Below are 10,442 nucleotides of genomic sequence, written 5' to 3' on the forward strand. Positions count from 1 at the left end.
TGTGTTGTTTTGTGTATTGTAGATCTCTATGTGGTCTATTTTCCTTGCTTTTTTTTTTTGCTATTTAGTAGTATATATACTATTTATATATGTATTTTTTTCTCTTTTGTTTAATCTAACACCCTCCATAAAATAAAGGGTTTTTAAATTTGGCTTCTGCCATTTTAAAATCATCTTTATTTTTTTAGTGTTTATTTGTTTATTTTATTTATTTAAAAAAGTTTTTTAATGTTTTCTTTATTTTTGAGACAGAGAGAGACAGAGCATGAACAGGGGAGGGGCAGAGAGAGAGGGAGACACAGAATCCGAAGCAGGCTCCAGGCTCCAAGCTGTCAGCACAGAGCCCGACGCGGGGCTCAAACTCACAAACCGTGAGATCATGACCTGAGCTGAAGTCGGACGCTTAACCAACTAAGCCACCCAGGCGCCCCTATTTGCTTATTTTTGACAGAGAGAGCTAGAGAGTGAGCAGGGGAGGGGCAGAGGCAGAGAAAGAGCGAGACAGAGTCCCAAGCAGGCTCTGTGCTGTCAGCAGAGAGCCCAGCACAGGGCTCAAACTCACTAACTGCAAGATCATGAGCTAAGCTGAAACCAAGAGTCATACGCTTAACTGACTGAGGCACCCAGGTGCCCCTAAAATCATCTTTAAATAAGACCCTGTGATGCCCATGTATTGCTTATGTGACAATCTGTGAGACTTATCTATTTTCATTTCTTTCTCCCTTCTCTTCCCATTTTTAGCTTATCTCTACCTGTCAGAACACGGAACACTTACATGCTAATCTTTCATACTTCTTTCTACTTTTTAGTCTTCGTTGTATAATTGAAAATATTCAATCGTTACCATTGGTGTTTTTGCGTATCATGATTGGATAAAGCTAGTCTTCTACTCCATTTATCTGTAAAGATGCATGACTGCAATATTATCTGAGTACTTCAGTGTTGAAACTTTTCCTCTTGCGTTTAAAATTGAGTGACAATTTGGTTAGACATGAAATCTTGGGCAAAATATATATTTCGTTGAGAATGTTTTGTTCAGTTTGTTTTAAATATGGCTCTACTATTGACTTGGTTTGCACCTGGTTGTTGAGAAGGCTAATGCCAAGTTGGTTTTCTTTCTTTTGTAAGTGATGAGGTTCCCTCATTCCTAGAAGACCTGAGAATATGTAATCTTTATACTGAAGTCTAGTAGTTTTATTAGGATATCTCAGTGTGGGCAGCTCGGGTATCGCAATAAATCCTTTGTTTTGGAGAGAGAGGGAGTGAGAGCCCATGAGCTCAAGAGACAGTGGGGGAGGGGCAGAGGGAATCTTAAGCAGGCTCCGAGCCCAGCCTGGGGCTCTGGAGCCCAAGGTGAGGCTGAATCTCACAACCTTGAGATCATGACCGGAGCTGAAATCAAGTGTATTAGGGCTCTTAACGGATTGAGCCGCCCAGGTGCCCCTCACAGTGCATTTTGTAAGTATTTAGATTCATATCTTCTTTTATCCATGCAAAAGTTTTCTTTGATTGTATTTTATGAATACAATTGAATGATGAATATTATTTATGTTTCCTTGTTTTTGTTTTCTTCTTTAAGGACCAACGCATATTGTCTTTTCTTATTCGCTCAATCAAGTCACTAATATAATTTTTATCTCTTCGTTACTATGTTTTCATCTTCTTGAGTGCTTTTTTCACCCATCTTGACGGGGGCATAATCTACATAAAACAAATTATAAAATAAATTATAATATTTTTAGGGATACAGTTGTATACAATCATATACCAATGACTAGAATCAAAATATAGAATATTGCCATCATACCATAAAGTTACATCATTCCTATTTGTATTAAATCTCATCCCCAAAGCCACAGTCCCAGGTAACAGCTAATATACTAATATGCTTTCTGGTATTATATTTTTGCCTTATATAGAATTCCATGAAAATGGATATGTATGTTTTTTCCTGCAAATGTTTTTGAGATTCATTTCATGTTGTTCCATGTATTGGTAGTTTATTCCTTGCTACTGTTGAGTAGATGTCAATAGTACAGATTTATCCTATTTAAAAAAAAAAATCTATTCACCAGTTGATGGACAAGGAGATTATTTCAAATGTTTGAGGTATTATGAATAATGCAGCGTTGGATAATGGAGTCTTAATTTACATTTAAGCCTTTTATAGATTTATGTGTTTATTTCTCTTGGGTAAATACTTGGGAATGGACTTCTGAATTATATAGTAAATGTACATTTAACTTCATAAAGAAATACCAAACTTCTTTCCAGTGAGATTTTACCATTTTGCCATTCCACTACTAGTTCCTGCACACCTTTGTCAATGCCAAGTTCTGTCTGTCTTTTAAATTTTAGCCATTCTAGTGAGTGTGTAATGTTTTTAATATTATACTGTTAATTTATACCTCCTGGATGCCTACTGATGGTGTCTGTATGTATCCATTAGCCATTCATGTATCTTCTTGGCTGAAGTGTCGATTAATATACTTTGCCAATTTTTAATGGGTTTATTTCTCTTCAAAACAAAGTATAAAAGAGACAAACAAACAAAAAATGGACACTTAAGTACAGAATAAGCTGGTGGTTGCCAGAATGGATGTAGGTGGAGACATGGATGAAATAGAGAAAGGGGGTCAAGAGTATATTTATGTTGATGAGCACTGAATTGCTGATTCGTTCAATTGTACACCTGGAAATAATAATGTATGGTAATTATACTTCAATAAGAAAATATTTATATATTCTATTTAAAAACCTTTGTCAGAGATATGTTTATAAATATTTTCTCCGTATCTGTGGCTTGACTTTTTATTTTCTTCATTGTGTCTTTCAAAGACACAAAAAAGTTTAAGTTTGTTAAGGTATGTTGGCCTTGTATCCTGTGATCTTGCTCAATTAAATTATGAGTTCTACTGTAATGTAAGATTTTCAATTCACATCATTTCATGTATATTCCCCAAGGATTTCTATGTAAACAGTCCTGTCTCTTATGAACACAGACAATTTTATTCTTCCTTGCCAATGTCTTTTATTTCTTTTCTTTATTCCAGTTACTGGGACCCTTAATATAATATTGAATAGCCTTGCTGAGAGCAGATATCTCTACCTTCTTCACCATCTTAAGGTAAAAGCAGCTGGTTTTTTATCATTGAGTGTGATAGCTGTTGGTAATTTTTATATCCCCTTTAATAATTTAAGACTGTTTCTAGTTCTGTTTTTTCTAAGAGTTTTTTCTTTAGTGGCTGTGGGATTTTTTTTTTATAGTGCTTTACTTTCATTTACTAAAATTATCATGTTTTCTTGTCTTTTGTTAATATGGTGATTTGAGTTGACTGATTTTTTGAAGTCTATTGTCAAGCCTGTTGGGATTGCTGGATTTGTTTCATAATATTTTCTGAAAAATTTTTGTATCTATATTCATTGGAATAGTGATCTGCTGTTTTCTTTTTTTGTATGTGTAGTTTCTGTGTGTAGTTTTAGTGGTTATAATGATCTCTTTTAAAACTTTTTTTTAATGTTTATTTATTTTTGAGAGAGAGAGAGACAGCATGAGTGGGGAGGGGCAGAGAGAGAGGGAGACACAGAATCTGAAACAGGCTGTCCAGGCTCTGAGCTGTCAGCACAGATCCCAACGCAGGGCTCAAACTCATGAACCACGAGATCATGACCTGAGCTAAAGTGGGACGCTTAACTGACTGAGCCACTCAGGTGCCCCAGTAATAATCTCCTTTTTAAAAAATGTTTACTTTTCCATTTTTAGAGAGCGAGAAAGCGAGTAAAAGTAGGGGAGGTGCAGAGAGAGAGACACACGCACACACAGACACAGGGCTCAGTCTCATGAACCATGAGATCATGACCTGAGCCAACATCAAGAATCAGGCACTTAACTGACTGAGCCACCCAGGCATCCCGGAACTAATGATCTTCTTAAGTGAGTTGATAAATGTTCATTTTTCTTCTATTCAGAAAGTGTTTATGTAGAATTTCAGTTATTTCTCTTTGAATGTTTGATGATGTTTACCAGTGAAGGGACCTGGGCCTGAAGTATATTTGAGGGAAGAGTTGTAACTATGATTACAATTTCCTTAATTTGTATATGGCAATACGTTCTTTTATTTTTTCTTCTATCTGTTTTGGTAATTTGTAATTTTCCCATTTTCCAGCCATTTTATTTAATACATTTCACAAACTTCCAAGTCCCTGTATAAAGACCCGTGAAAGGCAAATGTCTGATTACTTGTAATTTGTGTCTCTTAACAAATTAACAATATACATAAATTGTCAAATTTCTGGGCAGAAAAGTTTTCGTAATATCCTCTTATCCCTTAACTGTCTGTAGAATCTATAATTATTCACCCTCTTTTATTTCTGATGCTAGTTATTTAGCATATTTTCTCTTTTTGTCTCTCTTGATTTTTTTCTGGGAACCAGCTTTTGGTTTCATTATTGTCTCTAATTTTGGTTTATTTTCTGTTCACTTGGTATCAGCCCTTATCTTGATTATTTCCTTTGGTTTAACTTTGTTCTTCTTTGCCTGGTTTCTTGAGATAAGTCCTTAGATCGTTGGCTTTGGATCTATTTAATCTCAAATATATGCATTTAAAGCTATAACGTTTCCCTTAAGCACTTCTCTAGATGCATCTCACAAAGTTCCATATGTCATATTTTTATTACATTCCATTTAAAATTTCCTTATTTTCCTCTTATTTTTTTCTTTCAGTGAGTATTATTTAGAGGTGTGTTTTTTATAATTTTTTTAAAATGTAGAGTTTTCATATTATATGTATGTGTGTGTGTGTATGTGTGTGTGTGTATATATATCTATATAAATCTTATATATTTCTACTTTTGATTTCTAATTTATTTCTACTCTGGTTACAAAGCATACTCTGTACTATGTGGATCATTTGAAATTTACTGACAGTGGCTTTATGCTTGTGTATTTCATTTAGATTGATAATAACATTATGTGCACGTAAAAATAATGTATGCCCTGTGGTTGTTGGCTATAAAGTGGGAAGTAGTGTGTTTCAGGTTTTCTATGTCTTTGGTGATTTTATCTAGTGGTCTTATCAATTGCCGAGGGAGAGAAGTCTTAGCGTCTGGAGCAGCCGTCCTGTGACCTGCCGTGGCCACAGCCACCTGAGTGCCCATTTTGCCAGTATGGAACCATTCCTCAGGGTGATCAGCCAGCTGCCTGGTGGCAGGTTAATTACAGCGGCCTGCATCCATCACAGAAGGGGCAGCTTTTTGTTCCTGTTGGAATAGCTACTTTGTCTTGGGGGAAGCAGCCGTCACATGGCCAGCCACAACTCTCTGGGACTGCATGATCAGTGCCCTGGGCCGGAAACATTCCCCTATACGATGAAATGGGTGATGAGGTGTTGCTCGGTCCTGTAGTCTTCTTTCTTTTTTTGGAAAAACCTTCCTCTGTCTTGGGTGTGCAGTGAACTTCTTTTTATTGCCCAAGCATGCATGTCGCATGGTACCCGGCCAGCTGCACTTCCATTGTAAGGAAATGGGGTCTTTGCCTTCAGGGTGAGAGGGATGGATGTAGTCCATCATCCTGTGTCGTGTATTGGGAAGGATCAGCTGGCCGTGGGAGACCAGCACACGTTACAGACATTGATCTTGCTATGACTCTGTGTGTGAACGAAGGGTTGCTGCAGCCAGGGTCTTATGTGTTGAGTCTTCTTTGGCAAATCCAAATCCACAGAAGATGCGGTGGGTTGAGGTCTCTGGGCTCCTGCTTCGAGGTGCTGGCATTATTCTGATCTTTGATGTCCTCTATGTGGTAGGAATCTTCACTTGGGATTGGTAGCTGGGTTTTCCTACTCGACAATATCTCCTACTACGATTGTGGAATTGTCTCTCTCTCCAGGTCTGTCAATTTTTGCCTTATATACTCCATAGCTATTATAGCACATACATATTTCTTTAGAGTTAAGACTTAGTGGTGAATTGTCCCCTTAATCACTATGAAATGTCCCATTTTATTTTTGATACTACTCAATGTCATCAGTATATTTTATATTAAATAGTTGCTTCAGCCTTTTTATGCATACTGCCAGTATGATATACATTTTTAATCCAGTTACTTTCATTGTATCTGTGTTTTTATATGTGAGATGTGTCTTTTGTACACAGCATGTAGTTGATTCTTGCATTTTTATTCATTGTTATATCTGCCTTTTTATTATAGAGTTTAATTCATTAAAGTTGAATATAGGGGCGCCTGGGTGGCTCAGTCAGTTAAGCGTCCCACCTCGGCTCAAGTCATGATCTCGCGGTCCGCGGGTTCGAGCCCCTTGTCGGGCTCTGTGCTGACGGCTCAGAGCCTGGAGCCGCCTGTTTCGGATTCTGTGTCTCCCTCTCTTTCTGACCCTCCCCCGTTCATGCTGTCTCTCCCTGTCTCAAAAATAAATAAATGTTGGGGCGCCTGTGTGGCGCAGTCGGTTACGCGTCCGACTTCAGCCAGGTCACGATCTCGCGGTCCGTGAGTTCGAGCCCCGCGTCAGGCTCTGGGCTGATGGCTCAGAGCCTGGAGCCTGTTTCCGATTCTGTGTCTCCCTCTCTCTCTGCCCCTCCCCCCGTTCATGCTCTGTCTCTCTCTGTCCCAAAAATAAATAAACGTTGAAAAAAAAATTAAAAAAAAAAATAAATGTTAAAAAAAAAATTTAAAGTTGAATATAGTCGTTGACATTGGTTTACGTTTACCATTTTTCTATTTGTGTTTAATTTGTTCTTTCTGCCTTTTAACCCTCTTATCCTTTTTCCCATCTTTTAAACTATTAGATGACTAAATTTTAGTATTCCATTTAAACATTATGATTGACTTTTTTTGCTTCCTGTTTTTCAGTCACTTCCCTAGGGATTTATTGAGTGAGGTATGGTGAAACCAGACACACACCAAGAGAGAGAAAGCAGAAAGAGTTTTACAGTTTGCTATAGTTAAATTTCCCTGGGGAGAATGTCATACACTACCCATGGCCACACAGGGTAAGCTCTAGAGGCAGAGAGAGAGAGAGAGAGAGAGAGAGAAAACGCACGTGCAACTGTGGGTAAGCACCTTTATTATAGTTTCTGTGCAAGAAAATGGTGAGGTGGGACAAGTATGTTTAGGATTGGCTAGATTGAATCATTTCAGTGGCGTCAAGGGCATAGAGGGCTGTCCCTAGTTGTCTGGCATCTTGCCCTGGGGCAGTGAGGACAGATAAATAGTTGCCCTGAGGGGCGCCTGGGTGGCGCAGTCGGTTAAGCGTCCGACTTCAGCCAGGTCACGATCTCGCGGTCCGTGAGTTCGAGCCCCGCGTCAGGCTCTGGGCTGATGGCTTGGAGCCTGGAGCCTGTTTCCTATTCTGTGTCTCCCTCTCTCTCTGCCCCTCCCCCGTTCATGCTCTGTCTCTCTCTGTCCCAAAAATAAAAAAAAATTAAAAAAAAAACGTTGAAAAAAAAAATAGTTGCCCTGAGTATGAGAACTTGATAGGAGACGTGGCTGGGAGTATGAACTTTACTGGCTGTTCAAGAAGGGAAACTGACCTACCTTTTAATAAAGGCCTCAAAAGTGGGCCAAGATTGCATTTTTAAAACCATATTAAAAGATTATAGCTACATCCTTAACATTTCACAATCTACTTTTCATTAACGTTGCATGACTTGAAATAAATGTAGAAACCTTGCAATGCTAAAGGTCAATTGATCTTCCCATATTTTATGCTAAAATTATATGTACTATATTGCCATAGATTATATAACCTAAAAGATGTTGTAAAGTTTGCTTTAATCTATCATATGTGTTTTAAAGGAATTTAAAGGAAAAAATTGTCTTTTTATATTTACCACTTACAGTGCTCTTTATTTCTTTGGGAGGATCCAAGTTTCCATCTGGTATCAGCTTCCTTCTGCCTGAATAACTTCCTTTACTATTTCCTATAATGTAGGCTTAAGGGCAATACGTTCCTGTGTTTTTCTTCCATTTGGAAATGTCTTTATTTTCCCTTCATTATTGAAGGATATTTTTATTGGAAAAGAAAATATGGTTGACAGATTTAATTTTACATTCAGCATTTTAAAGATGTTGCCTCATTTTCTTCTGGCCTCCAGACATCCTGATGAATAGCTATTAATTGAATCATGATTCTCCTGTACATCATATGCCATTTTCTTGTTGCTGCTTTTAAGATTTTCTTTATTTCACATTCAACTGCTTGATTATGAAATGCTCCAACAGAGACTGCTTAAATGTTTATTCTGATTAGAGTTCCTTGAATATCCAATTCTATAAATCTACATGTTTCATCAAACTTAGAAATGCTATAGACATTATTGTTCAAATTTATTTCCTGCTCTATTTTCATTCTCCTTCTGGGCGCCCAGTTACATGTACTTCAGTCAACTTGTTATTAACTATCCAGTCTCTAAGGATCTGTTCGTTTTCTTTTTTTAATGTTTATTCATTTTTGAGAGAGAGAGAGAGAGGGAGGGAAGGAGAGTGGGAGAGAGAGAGAGAGAGAGAGAGAGAGAGAGAGAATGCACAAGTAGGGGAGGGGCAGGGAGAAAAAGGGAGAGAGAGAATTCCAAGCAGTCTCTGCACCATCAGCACAGAGCCCAACGCGGGGCTTGAACTCACGAACCACGTGATCGTGACTTGAGCCGAAATCAGGAGTTGGATGCTTAACTGACTGAGCCACCCAGACACCCCAAGAATCTCTTCATTTTCTTAAAATAAACTTCTTTTTGTTTCGTAGAGCAGTGTTTGGCTCATAGCAAAATGGAATGGAAAGTATAGAATTCCCATATATCCCTGGCTTCTACCCGTGTACAGCCTCCCTTAGAATTCTGTGTTGTTTTGAGTGATAGTCAACTGCGGCACAAGACAAAATGGAGGAGAAGTTTGGGAAGACCAAGTTCACTATACGCACAGGTCCTGGACGCAGGAGACATGGCGTACCACACAGGGCCACATAGGAAAGCACTATCATTGTCCAGGAGGCAGAAAGTACAAGAGTGAGGAGAGAGCCTATGCCGCAGGCTCTATTAGAGTTTCCACGGGAAAAGAAAGCAGGGCAAAGTAAGCAATTTCAGACTGGCTAATTTGAATAATTGTGGCAGGCTCTCAGCCACAGAGCTAATGCCTAGTTGCCTGGTACCTGGCCCTGGGATGATTAAGGCACGGGAATATTGTCTCCTGCGGTATACAGGTGAGCTAGAAGAAGAATGGCTCTGAGTTGGATACTTTGCACACCAAAGGCATGCTCCCGGTTGGTTAGCTCAGGGGGTGGCAGTCTCCCCAGTGACAAAGGTTTTTAAGATTTCAAAACATCATAATATACAGAAAAAAAGAAATGTGAACGATGCACCAGCTACCAGCATCCTGAACACAGTACATTTGTTACCATCAATGACCCTACGTTATTATCACCCAAGTCATAGTGTGCATTAGTGTTTACTCTTGGTGTTACCCATCTTAGAGATCTGGACAAGTATATAATGACCTGTGGCCACTCATATAGTATCATCCAGAATAGTTTCACTGCCCTAAAACTCCTCTGTGTCCCACCTGTTCATCCTTCCTTCCCTCCCAGCCTTGGTAACCACTGATCTTTTTACTTTATAGTTTTGCGTTTACCAGAATGTCCTATTGTTGGAATAATACATAATGTAACCTTTTCAGATTGGATTCTTTCACTTAGTACAATCCATTTAAGGTTCATTCCATGTCTTTCCAGGTCTTGGCAGCTCATTTCTTTTTAGCGCTGAATCATATTCCATTCTCTTGATGTACCGCAGTTCATTTATTCATTCACTTAGTCAAGGCCATAGTGGAGTGGTTGTTTCCAAGTTTTGGCAGTCATGAATAAATTTGTGTGCGGGTTTTGACTTTATCCTAATTGGCATGTAGAGGTATTTCATTGTTTTTTTTTTAATGTAAATTCAGATCAGTTAATATATAACACAATAATGGTTTCAGGACTAGAATTCAGGGATTTCATCACTTAACATATGACACCCAGTGCTCATCCCAACAAGTGCCCTCCTTAATGCCCCTCACCCATCTAGCCCATCCCCCCACCTACCTCCCTTCCAGCAACCCTCAGTTTGTTCTCTGTCTTTAAGAATCTCTCCTGGTTGGCCTCCCTCTCTGTTTTGAAAATTCATTGATTTTTAAATTGGCATTTCCCTGGTGACATGTGATATGGAGAATCTTTTCATATACTTATTGTCCATCTGCATATGTGCTTTGGTGAAGTGTCTGTTAAGGTCTTTGGCCCATTTTTGATTTGGGTTGCTTGTTGTTTTATTGTTGTAGGAGTTTTTTTTTTTCTTTTCAAATTTTTATTTAACTTCTAGTTAGTTAACAGTGCAGGTTTCAGGAGTAGAATTTAGTGATTCATCACTTACATACAACACCCAATGCTCATCACAAGTTGCCCTCTTTG

Source organism: Prionailurus bengalensis, chromosome X, assembly GCF_016509475.1.
Source record: "Prionailurus bengalensis isolate Pbe53 chromosome X, Fcat_Pben_1.1_paternal_pri, whole genome shotgun sequence".
Lineage (NCBI taxonomy): Eukaryota > Metazoa > Chordata > Mammalia > Carnivora > Felidae > Prionailurus > Prionailurus bengalensis.